Here is a 12,327-nt window from a genome sequence, read left to right on the forward strand (position 1 = left end):
TCTTTGATAATTAGGGTTGAATCATGCTTTAGATTCATTCTCAAATGGGAAATATCCATAAAACTTGAAGATATGAACAGCCAAGTAGCAGGGCAATAGTAGGCAAGACTTTGCTGAGTTCACTTTACTTTCTTCTACCCTTTTGTACCTACCCAAGTTCAGCTTTAAGCTAGAGTTTGTGGTTATCTGTTGAGTCATGAGTGTGAGATGACTAAACTCTTGAATGCTGTTGGTTAATAAAAACATGCTAAATCTATTTTTCTTTTAAAAGGATGTCTGTTGTTGAATGGTGATTAAACAATACGAATGTACTTAATACTACTAAGTTGTGCTTTCAGGAATAGTTAAAATGGCAAATGTATTTTATAAGAATTCTTTAAAAATGTAGCCAAGCCACCTCTATGTGATTCCCTACTTTTAGTCTTCTGATCTTATAAGGCATCTCTAATAATGCTCCATTGGGGAATTTAAGAATGAAAATCTGTTCATCTGTCCCCCCTCCTCCACTCAGACTCTCTCTTGTTTTTGTTAGATGATGTTCAAATCACTTAGGAGAATAGTCAAGTCTTTTTTATATTTGGCCCCCAATTGCAGCTAGTCCTATCCAGCACGGAGGATGGTCTGAGGTACCTAAGACAAAAATGGGATTTTATGCCTCAGTGCCTTTATTTAATACCAGAGACCCTTTATGTGTCTTCTCTAGAGTCCACTGATATTTCTCTTTTTTTTAATTGTGAAAATACTGTACAGAGGGGTTACAATCACATGAGCAAAGTAATGAGTACATTTCTTATCAAGCATTGTTGCCTCCTCCTTTGTTTCCCCTTCCCATCCCTGCCCTCCCAGTACCCCCTCCCCTGTCAAAGTTGTAAAGTTCGTCTTTCAACATAGTGTCTTGTACATCTCATTGTTGCAATGGGTCCACCTTTCCTTCTCCAAATTATACCAACATCAAATACAGTGAAAACAAGGGTTATACCGTGGGGGACGGACATACAAAGCAATAAAGAAATATCTTATAAATATGTTAAAAATAGCAAGAAAGAAAAACCATTTGAGTCCTTATCTTGGGGTTCATTTTGCCTAACATCAACTTCTAAACTAACTCAAAGGTTGTCATTTTTTTCCTTACCTAACACTCTGGCTGAATTGGTTAAATTTTGATTCTCATTTCTATTTCTATATTTACCTGAATAAACTTCCCTAAGAGTAATTATGACTATTTTTGAATATGCTTCATTGGAATTTATAATTTGAGAAAAAGAGAAGGAAGGTTAATGTAGGATTGATATTTGAATTATATCTACCAGTATTGATGATAAAAGGAAAATTAAAGATCGCAAACATAAGTGTTCATGAATATTAGGCAGACCTAATGAAAATCACTAGCACTTCATATAGATATTATGGACTAGGTATAAACAAGTGGAAGTTTTATACTACAAACACATATATAATATCATACCAAAATTAATAGTTGATTTGTATCATTAAGAGTACTTCCTATATTAGCTTCTTTGCAGATATTGCCTTTGAGACTTGTGATAGAGTAAAATATCCTTGCCTTAGGCAGACAGGAAACTGACACATGAGTGCAAGCTGTGTCAAAGTTCAGTTAGTGAGAGGCCAAGCTGGAGTACAATCTTCAGCTACTTAATCTCAGTGTACAGCATGGTTACAAGATTTTATGATTTGAATAGGTTCTCCCAAAGCCTCGTGAGTTGGGGGCCTAGTTCCATCTCTCTTGGGAGGTTCTGGAAACTTTACAAGTGGGCACCTAGCTGGAGGAAGTAGATCAGTGTGGGGCAGGTTCTTAGTGCTATCTTGCATTCCTCCCACCCATCCTAGGTTTCTGTCTTCTTGAGGTGAGTAATACCTGCTACATGCTCTTGTGTGATCTCCTGCCATTCCACAGAACCAAGAACTACGGACCAAACTCTCTGAAACTGTGAGCCAAAATAAATTTCTCCCTCTAATTCATTCCTTTGGTTATTTTGTCACTGTGAGAAAAGTAATAAATACTGCAGAAACTTAGTGAATCTTCAAAGATGGCTGGGATAATAACCTCTACTATAGTTTGAACTCTCCTCTCTAGTTCAACCTAAGCAGAGATTAGGTTGATCTGATTTCTTATTTTTCCCCCTGTATGGGATTGAACTCAGGTCCTTGTTCTTGCTAGGCAAGTGCTCTACCATTTGAACCACTTCCTTTTGATTTTAGTTTACTTTTTTCAGACAGGGTCTTGTGCTTTTGTCCAGGGCTATCTTGGACCTCAATCTTCCTGCCTCTTTGTTTTCAAAAGTAACTGAGATTACATGTTTGAAATAATGCACTCAGCTCTGATGTTCTATATCTGATTGAACTATAGTTCTGTATGGTTCTGTGTTTCGAACAACCATTTGGAGACTATGATTCATTGGAGGAAGTGAAGTAGGTATCCTGTACTAACCTACTATATTCAACTATTGGTTTTCCTACCCAATTGTGAGCAACTTAATGCAGAATTTCTTGAGCTTTAAATCCTGGATCTTCCATTGCCAAATTTAGTAGGAACCAAATGAATGAAAACCAATACAGTTTTTTAGTCTTTTAAACAGAGTTAAGAGTTAAAAGAAGAGTTTAGAAATCCCTTATCAGTAAGATTTCTATATATGTTGGTTTAGACGGAAATATAGTAGTTAAGTAAACTGAAACTTTCCTTTTTTGGTGAGGACACTGATATTTATTGATTGTAAGTTAGTGATCCCTTAGAAGTCATGCTCTATTTTACCTACCATTGTATTTTTTTTATTTGCACTTTAGCCTTTTTAGAACCAAATGCCTTTGATTCACAGTATTAGATATTGATAAGGAGAGGAAATCTTGGTGTTCAAGTAGCCTTCATGCTTATTCACTAAAGAAACACATTGATCTAGATCTCTGCTTATTCTGGGTACTAGCCACCAAGCAATGTAACTGGGAAAGAGTCTTTTCTAGTTGTGCTCAGGATGATGGCAGCAAGATAGTGTATTGAGCCTATTTCTCAGGTTTCCAGCTGAGGGTCAGAACAATGAGTATTGCCTAAAAAGGTTCCCTGAGCCTTTTGGCTACTGTATTTCAAACCAAAATATTGAAATGGGGCATGTGGCCAGTATTTACAGCCTGTTTAGCCAGGGAACATTCACAGTGCTTATTACAAGAAGGATTTTCATGATTACTACCATTACAATAAAAAAAGGAATTCATTTGAGGAATAAACCCTTGGGCTCGGTAAACAAAAACATAAGCACATCCAGAAGCATAGATTACCCATGCCAAACTTGCTTTCATCATCAGGCGAAAGCCCAAAGAAATCCTGATTTCCAGCCAAGTTGGATTTCATGGAAGAAATACTCAGGCCTCTTCTGCTTTAACTTCATTCTTTCTTTTGTAACTGCTTTTTAACCCTTCTGTATATCATCTTCACAATAAAATAAAATTTAACAAAAAATAAATCTTTATAGCCGGGTGCTGGTGGCTCATACCTGTAATCATAGCTACTCAGGAGTCTTGAGGTCTGAGGATCAGTGTTCAAAGCCAACCTGAGCAGGAAAGTCTTTGAAACTCTAATCTCCAATTCACCACCAGAAAACTGGAAGTGGTGCTGTTGCTTGAAGTGGTAGAGTGCTTGCCTTGAGCACAAACACTCAGGAACAATGCATGCCCAAGCTATGAGTTCAAGCCATATGACATATATATATATATATATATATATATATATATATATACATATACATATACACAGAGAGAGAGAGAGACAGAAACAGAGACAGAGAGACAGACAGAGAGGCAGAGACAGAGAGACAGAGAGGGAGAAAAACAGAGACAGAGACAGGGAGAGAGACAGAGACAGATACAGAGAGAGAGAGGGAGAGAGAAAGTATTAGTAGACTTAATATTCCGAATATGTGGTATTATAGTATGTCTAATATATGCTATTATGGTATTACATAGTTCCTAGAGTTTGGAAGATGGAAATGTGGGGTCAAATGAAATATGCTGACTCAGTCAAGCTGTCAGTATCTTTTCACATTGAGAGGGCCTTGAGTTCTTTAGAAGACAGAGGACAATTTCCCTTGGTATCATGATTCTGAATTGAAATTAGCTGAAACATTCAAAAACTATTGAGTTCTCTTCCCTAATCGACTTTTCCTTTATTGTAACATGGTGTTCTTTATATGAAGACAGCTGGAATTTTGAGATCATATGCAACATGTACATTAATGGGAAAGTCTGCCTAAGATGAAATTTTCCAAGTAGTGTTGTAGTGGAACTGGCTCTGAAGAGCTGTTCAAGTTTTCAGAAATTTTGACAGCCAATTGCTGATTATGATATTTTTAGCATGAAATTGTTCATCACAATAAACAGAACCTTTTAATTCTTGAAAAAAATTTTTAAAGAGTGTAGTATGAGATGCTTATATATTCATTTTTTTCCAAGTCTGTGTTAATCAAAATCTATCAGAAGAAGCTGTAGGTAAAGGAAACATGATTTGGAAAACATTTTATTAAGATTATGAGGCATTTAAGAGCCAAATAAAATAGCAATGTAAAGGACTGATAGAAAACATTTTTAGAAAGTGAAATGTGTTCTGTCTAATAGAGAAATATATGACAGTCTTATATTTGAGTTGAAAGAGAAAGGAAGGAGGAAAAGAGAGAGAGAAGAGAGAGGGAGGGAGAGAAAGAGAGAAACATGGATTCCTTGTTCTTCTAAAGATATATAAGTACACTAAAGATATACATATATTCTAAAGATACATATTCTAAAGATATATATTTATATATATCTACATATAATATTTATACCGCATGGAGCCATTAGTGTGGAAGAGCTTAGCTACATGACTAGCAATTAGGAAGAGGCAAGGAAGAAGCCACTTTCCTGAGGTCTTCGACCTCTTTCACTCCCATGACTTCTGGCTGCCCACTTCACTGTGCAATGAAGATAGCTATAGCAATTCTCTTCTAACCATGGTGTGGCACAAAATAAATCACAGGCTTTCAAGAGAGAATCTCAAAGTGAATCTGGGCTGCTGTATGCCACAAAGAGGACCAACATTTCTCTTTGGCTTTAAAGGCTGTCCCATTGTGAGAATGAACTTTGGGTTTTTATCTCTCCCTTTGAAATAGAATACATCAAAGTGAGACATCTGAAGGCAAAGACACAATGATCCCCAATCCAAAGCCAAGTTCAAAAACACAGAGATGAGTTGTGTTATTATGAAATTGTATTTGCTGGCTGAGATGGGGACAAAGAAAGATTAAGTTGCAAACATAAAACAGGCCTTGAAATTCCTATTAGTCTCAGGCCTCAGGGCACATACTTTTGCAGCAGGACACATTTTTCAGAAGTACAGGAGCAAGAACACATGTAACACACGAGGTTTCCCTTTGCTCTCAGTCTGAAATGTGCAGTTATTAAAGTGGAATGTATTAATGATTGGATGATGGATGAGGAAAGACAGTTTGGAAAAGTTGTTATGGAGAAACGTTTCCTTTGGGGGCCCAAGTTCATGCTATGAGGGCTGCATCAAGTGTTCTCTATTGTAATTGCAGCAGTGGCTTTCACATGCCAACTTTCTAAAGTACATTTTCAAGTAAGGTACACCTACCTAATTGTAGCTTGCTTTAAACCTTAAATTCCAGTTATATTGCCCATGAATCAATCACATTAAAGAATAAATGCTTCCTACCTCAGCTGGATTTTGCTATAGAGAAAAATATTTCAAATTTTCCATTAAAAAATCTCTTGTCATCTATTACTCCATAAGGTTTTTTTTCAATCTAGTAATACTGGAGCAGTTTATTTATTCATTCCACATTCAACACATATTTATTGAGTATCTATCATGGGGCAGATAAATATTTGATTCTTAGACAATGACATCTTCTGTTGTTTTAATTTAGCTTTCCTACACTCAAATGCTGAAAAAAGAATTGGGGTGAAAGTAGATTTGAATAGGGCATGAAATAGGACTAGGGAAGTGGGTGGTGATGTACAAAGGGAAGAAAGCTAATCAAAGGTGTTTTTATGTGTTGCCCATCAGCCTGGAGTTACTATTACTGTTTGCACCAGCTACTAACTCTCTGGGTCTCATCTTCCTTGTTGGTCATCAAGTTTATGTTTTGAAGGACCATTTTGGATATTAAAACATACAAAGCAAATCTGATATATAACTGCCAATTATCATTGTTACTATGGCTACATAATTACTAAGTAATATTTACATGGGGGTCCTTGAGATACTCTTTGTCTTGAAGGTAAGATTATAGCAAATCAAGTGAAGAAAAATATAAAAACAACTTTGCTTTGTAATTTCATTCAGAGGCTAAGATCTGGAAGATCGTAGTTCAAAGCCTGTCAGGGCATAAAAGTCCATGCGACTTTACTTGGAATTAACCAGCAAAAAGCCAAGCTGGAGGCATGTCCTATGTGATAGAGTGCCATGAACAAAAGCCCAGAGAGCTGGAAGTCCTGAGTTCAAGCCCTGTTCAAGCAAAAAATGAAAGGAATAAAAGAAGAAAGAAAAAAGAAAGGAAGGAGTGAAGGAAGACATTTTTCTTGAATCTGCCGCTCAAAGCTTTGAGTAGCTCCATTTTTTTTTACTGTTCTTTTCTTTTTTCTTTTATTTATGTATTTATTTTATTGTAAAGGTACTGTACAGAGGGGTTACAGTTACATGAGTAAGGTAATGAGTACATTTCCTATTGAGCATTGTTACCCCTTTGTTTTTTCCCTGCCATCCCTTTCCTCCCCACCTTCCCAACTCCTCCCTCCCCTACCCCAGAAGTTGTAAAGTTCATTTTCAACATAGTGTCTTGTACATCTCATTGTTACAATGGGTCAACCTGTATCCTTGTTTCAGCATTTTGTGATTTCCCTTCCCCTCCCCAAATTAAAAAAATGTATATACAAGATGCAGGGCACCAGAATCAACTACAGTGACAACAAGGGTTATATCATAGGGGGAAGAACATATAAAAGAAACAAAAAAAATCACATAGTACATTAAAAACAACAGCAACAAAGAAAAAGACCTTTTGTGTCCCTATCTTGGGATTCATTTTGCTTAGTATCATTTTATATGATAATATGTATATTAGCTCCAATTTTTCTGGTATTAATTGCTTTCATGTGGACATTCTAAATATTTTACCTCTTTTTCTCATGTCACGGTGAGAATGAAAAGATATGTGCAGATAGGAGTCTATCTAAGTATGAATGAGAGTTGCTGAGAAAGCTCCCTTCTGGCATCATTGAAGAGATTAATATGGGATTTGAGAAAGTGTGACTATACCAGGAACAGCATAGAAAGCCATTTTCCCCTTTCTGTCCTGTCTAAATGCAAATTTGAACTTTCATGACAGTTTGTTTGCATCTTAATGCCTGTGCTGGGTCACCCTGGAGATGGCTTTAGATTTCCTAAATTAGGCTGGGTAGGTGACTTAAGGAAGAGGTCATTTCATTACATAAGCTCTATTTCAGAGGCACAATGCACAGAGCTCAAAATACATAGGACCTTCCTTGTATGCTAGGGATGATTGTCAGGCTAAAGGCTGGGGAGGGGGAGTGTCAAGGGCCAGCAGCTGGTCAGAAATATGCCTCCCTAAAGATAAAAAAATATATAATGGAAGAAAAAAGGGTAAGAGTACACCGTGGTCTAATTAGCATTTGCTTCTTGTAGCCCTGGAAATGCCAGTCACCAGTTGGTAGCAAAATAAAGATGTAATGTTAGTGATAATGAATTAAATTGTGGCCATTTGCATTGGAATGCCATGATAATGATCTGAAATTACCATTGTATATATTCCCCTTGACAGTTCAAAATTGGACTCTAAGCTAATAGTATTTTGGATGAACTTTAAACCAATGAAATTGCTTTGAGTGAGTACACTCCTTTTGGCAAGCCATGTGGATTTTAGAAAGTTAATTTACCTCTGCTTTGTTCAAGCTGTTTGGTAATTGATGAACATACCATAAAAGTTTTAATGAATAACCCAGGGACCATTTAACTTATTTACTAGGTAAAAGTGAAATGTATTTGATTACTTTCTCTAATCTGTGTCTCCAAATGAAGCCAACTCAGAATAAATACATCTTTTTGTGGGAGGTGGTCATAGGGGCTGCAATCTCTGCTGCATAAAACCTCTCAGGCAAATATTTTCAGAAAGTCTAGATGAAGGAGCTGCATTTTCTCCCATTAGCTTCAATTTATAGTTCTTTTGCAAGCATTTACATTGCTTAGGGAGAACTTATGTCTATGTGCAGAAGCACTTGAGGCTCTGTTGCAGGGGGGTTATATAGCAACCCACAGAATCAGCACATATCTTCACAGCATCTGTTGTGTGAATAAACGTGCAACGCGTCATTATTGTGAAGCAGTTAAAAATAAGATCCACTTTTTTTCCTTTCTAGCCTTCCATAAGTGATAATTATACCATCACATCCTTTCATAAGTAGACTCTTACTATGAGATAAGTGCCCACATGCATCTTAGTTCCCCATTTGATTGTATTCCTTGGCATGCCTCTATAGAGTGCTTTTAACAGTTCAGCCACATGCAAACAAAGAAGGTCTGCTGAAGCTAGTGTCAGAGTCAAAAGAATGTGTTCTATCTCATTCATACACCCCCAGCAGCAACTCCCGCAGATGTGGGTTAGCCTTCTCACTGACTAGCTGTGCTTTCTGGGAGCAGTATTTCAGCCCTTCATGCCTCAGTTCCCTCATCTGGAATTACGAACTGACATTAAGTTTGTTGTGAGGAATAAGTGAAATAATACATGAACCATGTAATTCAATACGCGTTGAGTGCTTTTAACCCAGAAGGCCTCATGAGTACTGATACTGAGCCTCACCTCCAAGAGTGATGCTTGTTCTCTTTGAGAGCTACTAGCTGGAAAGATAAAAGCTGCTTTGTTTGCTTCCATACTTACACTGAATGGTTACTTCTGTATAAGTCCCTGGAGGGCCCAATCATGTTTTATTCTCCCATATTATCTACTTATGCCTTGAAACTAACGCAATCAGTGTCAAAGGACAATCAAATTGAGCTGTGATTTCTTTTTTAGAGCTTTAACTTCTAGGAACCACACTGCACAACATCACTGAATTGCTTTCTAGGAACTGAAGTCAGATCACCCCAGTATAATCTCAGCTCTGTCCTTTGGCAGATTTTAAACTCTTTAAGCATCTATTTTCTCATCTATAAAATGGGCATAACAGTATTTCATATCCCTATATATCCTTAGAGAGAAAGGGAGACACAAATGAAGAAATCAAGAGAGTTTATTTGGGCCAATCTGAGTTACAAGTGATGAGATATATATTTCAGGCAAACTGAATTAAGGCTTTGTACCTTTCCAACAAAGTGGGGACAGGAAGTATTTTACCAATTATGATGAATTTGGATTGGTATAGACTGGTAGCAAGCTGGCTTGTGAGAGAAAGATTGGATAATTTAAATAATATATTTAAAGTTCTCAGAAAGGAGGGGAGAAGGAAAAGAATAAAGAAATTCTTGGCAAAGTAAGGCTTAATGATGCTTATGGCTATTTGTGAGACTGAACATTCTGTTCTTATGCAAACAGTAGCTCTCATGTAGTCTGCTAGATTTATCAAGTCACACAGTGGCAAATTATATATGGAGGCAGATATGACTAAAGCCAGGTATCTCATATCCTCTTGAGCTGGTAGTTTGCGGTACCTCTATCTGCTTTTATATATTTGATTTTAATTCTCTACATATTATGATATTATTTAAACTATTTCTATTCCTTAAATACTCAAAAGTTCTTAGTGTAGTATTATGCACAAAGAAAGTGTCCAAATATTTCCAACTATTAATATTGCTACACTTTTTATCTCTCTTCTCCCACCATCAGAGAAAAATAAGACTCTTAACATAGCCCTGTCTTTTAAAGCTGTCATTGTGACAGAACATAATGGCTTTGCATCTTGGTGAGTGCAAAGCTAAAGCAAAAAGAAGTAAGAGAGTTGAGAGATTTATTATCTGCAGCAGGTAAGGAGAGCAGTGGAGTTATTTCAAAAGCAATGTCCTTTCCGAACAAAGGAAGCATGGGGATTTTACTTGGGGAGCTGATAGAGACTATACATATTCATATAGGAAAGTGCTTTAGGGGCGGGCACATTTTTGAGCTTGCTCAGTTTAAGGCCATAATTCAAGAAAGCAAGATGGTGGTCATAGTCAGGCATACTTAGTTCAGGGTTATAGAATACATGTTAGAAAGGTTAAAATGTCAGACTTTGGGCATGCTCGGTTTGCATCATAATATTTTAGCTGAAACAGAAGGAAGGGAAGGATACTTCAGAGATGCTAATATAGACATTTTACCCTGCTTATTTAGCATCTGAGGTCATGTCACATTAGAGGTATGTCTCCAGTTCAAAATCTCCTTCCAGGGTGTGGAGGAAGATGGCAGAGAAGATCACAAACTTTTAGCCTTAATTCCTTTAGTATTGTATTATTTCTTTATACTTATATAATTTTTAAGTGTTTTATTTTTTAATTATAATTTTTTCATTTTTCCTTGTTTCTTCATCTCTTTCCTCCTTTCCTTCTATCTGTCTCCTCTCTGAAATTAGTGCTTGGTTAAATCCCTTCTCTCCTTTTCCCTCTCCACATTCTTCTAATCATTTTAATTTCTTCTAATCATATTAATTTCTGATCTGATGACTCACTCTTTAACATTCTTAGACTATTAATCCATAGTTGTTTGTTGTTGAACTAGATTGTATCTGTACTCATTATGACAGTGTCAATCAATCTGTGCAACTACAGGGTTCTGGTTGATGCTTGCCTTAAAATAGTGTTCAAGTGCAAAACTGATTTTGCTTTCATACCAAATGGCCAGAACAAGCTGGAGAAACAAAGAAAAATGGCAAGTCCTGGTATCTCAACTCCCATTTATGATAATCAGGTGACAGAGTAGTTAATGAATAATCCAGAGGAGAGTTCCCAAAAAGCTTTACAAACACTACTGGTAAACATGGTAAAGGAAAAGATTGAAAACCTGCAAAGGACTCTGTATGAGCGTGATAGGAAGAGAAAGGAGGCAAACCAAAGGTCAATACAGGAATATCATGAGCGTGAGGAAGCTACTCAAAGATTGATACAGGAATTGTGGGAGCTGGCCCAGAACAGACAAAGAAAAAGTCAGGAATGGCGTGAGCAGGCTGAGAACACTCAAAGAGAACTACAGGAATTACGTGAACGTGAGGAAGCTAATCAAAGAGTAATACAGGAATTGAGAGAGCAGGATGAGAATGCACAAAGATCACTAAAGGCATTCATGGAATCCATAAACAGAGAGCTGAAAGAAGTCAGGGAGACCACAAAGGGAATGCTAAATGGAACCCAACAGAAAGAATGGGAGTCCAAGGAAACCATAACCAATCAACTAAGTGATTTGAGACTAAACACTGAACACCAAATTAAGGAAGTAAAGGAGTCCATACAAGATCTAAAACAAAGCTCCAACAATGAATGTGAAGCCATCAAAGCCAACCAACTAGAAGGAAAAGAAATAAAAAAACTAAGTAGAAAGTCTTGATAGTAGAGTAGGCCATGCAGAAGCTCGAATCTCAGGGATTGAAGACAGCCTAGATATTATAGAGAAAGAAAATACAACCATCCAAGACAAATCCAAGAAATATGATAAATCTATTCAACACTTGGAAGACACCATCAGAAAGCCTAATCTGAGGATAATGGGTGTGTAGAAGCACCTAGAGACAGAAGTTAATGGTCTGGGAAATTTATTTAACAAGATCCTAGCAGAGAACTTCCCAAACATGCAAAAAGATAGGCCTATTCAGATACAAGAAGCTTTTAGAACTCCAAATAGACCAGACCAGAACAGGACATCACACCATCACATTATAATCCACACAGGATCAATTCAGACCTAGGAAAAGATCCTTAAAGCTGTCAAAGAGAAAAGATCAATCACCTATAATGGACAACCAATCAGAATAACTTCAGATTTCTCAGCAGAGACAATTAAAGCAAGAAGAGCCTAGAAGATGTATGCCACCCCCTAAAGATGAACAACTATCAATCAAGAATACTGTACCCAACTAAACTCTCCTTCATAACCAAAGGTCAAATAAAAACTTTCCATAGCAAAGAAAAATTGAAACAATATATCTCCACCAAACCAGCCCTACAAAAGATATTTAAAGATGTCCTACACATAGAAAACCAACAAGAGCACAATAAAGGGCAAGAAACAGCACCAAAACTGAGAATCCAAGAACCCTAGGAAGAACCCAATTGCACAGCCCCCA

The sequence above is a fragment of the Dipodomys spectabilis genome, unplaced genomic scaffold, assembly GCF_019054845.1.
Source record: "Dipodomys spectabilis isolate Male_0828 unplaced genomic scaffold, ASM1905484v1 ptg000167l, whole genome shotgun sequence".
Lineage (NCBI taxonomy): Eukaryota > Metazoa > Chordata > Mammalia > Rodentia > Heteromyidae > Dipodomys > Dipodomys spectabilis.